Raw genomic sequence first — 1429 nt, 5'->3', positions numbered from 1 at the left:
ATTACATGAATAAATGTGTCTAGTGCTATGGAAGAGAAAAACTAGGTGCTATAAGAATGTCCTATGTCCTTCTACTCCACCTTATCTCTGGAGTAGAAAGCTGGCATTGCTACACTCTGATACCCCAACCTAAGTTCATGAAATGGGGGTACAATACATTTTGACACCCTAACCAGAAGAGCAGAAAAATTAATGCTTGATCTTAGATGGAGTTACAGAAACATGATCAACATGGCTGGAGTGATTTGTGTGGCTTCGATTTCCATAATACCCAGGTTTATCTTTTGTCCAAACCCAGACTGCTATCCAAACTTATCCACTCAAGGTGACTTGTCAAAAAATTAAATACTCTAGCTTTCAACACTACTACTACTACTACTACTACTACTACTACTACTACTACTACTACTACTTACAGCTAATATTTATTGAGAACTTACTTTGTACCAGACACGATTAGGCATTTTAAATGCAATATCTAGCATAACATTCATAACAACATGATGAGGTATAGGCATTATTATTGTTCTTATAAGGACAGTACTGGTGAGGAGAATAGGGTCTAGAAAAGGATTGCCCACTTTCAACTCAATGGTACCATCTTCCAGTTGTGTATCTCTGGAAGATTTACTTATGTTTTCTATGTCTTCATTTTCTCATCTACAAAATAGAGTTTATAAGAGAAACCTACCTTATAGGGTTGATGTGAAGAGAGAATGAGTTAATATGTGTAAACTATTGTACTGAGAACAATGCCTGGCACATGGTGGGGGCTCAATAAGTTTTAGAAGATTGTTTTTACAGATGAGTGCATTTGGGCTTAAGTAACTTGCCTAGACTCCCATAGCTACTGTGTGGTACAGATGATGAAAACAGGCAGGCCGATTCCCAAGCCTGGCCTGCAAACTTGTCCACTATGCTATTCTGAATACCCTGTTATTGGGCACCTTCTGTTTCTCTGGTAACAGAAGTCTCAATTGACTCTGTACAACAATATTCTGGAATAATTTTGCTGAGCCTTGCTCTTAGCTGAACACTGGCAAAAGTAGCTTTTCAATAGGCACTTGTTCTTTCACTCCCCAGGAGGTCATGCAGGTACATCGTGGCAATAATCTTTCCTTTTGATATTAATGGAAGCACTGGGACAGGCCAGCTTTCAACATTATTGTTTGCATGCAGTGTCTTTGGGAACATGATGTGGTCACTGTGCAAAGAACAAGAGCTTTAAAGCCAACCAGGTCTGGATCCAAATCCCAGCTCTACCTCTTGACCCCAGACCAGGTCTTTTGTTTTGTTTTGTTTTTGGTCTGATGCTCAGTTTACTCACATCGAAAATAAGGATGATAATTAACTCATAGAATTAGTGTAAGAAAGTAAAAGATTATCTACCTATGTCAAAGGGCTTAGCCCAGTACTTGACTTGAAACTT

The sequence above is a fragment of the Pteropus alecto genome, unplaced genomic scaffold, assembly GCF_000325575.1.
Source record: "Pteropus alecto unplaced genomic scaffold, ASM32557v1 scaffold139, whole genome shotgun sequence".
Classification (NCBI taxonomy): Eukaryota; Metazoa; Chordata; class Mammalia; order Chiroptera; family Pteropodidae; genus Pteropus; species Pteropus alecto.
The sequence above is the reverse complement of the archived record's forward strand: the minus strand, read 5'-3'. Positions refer to the sequence as shown.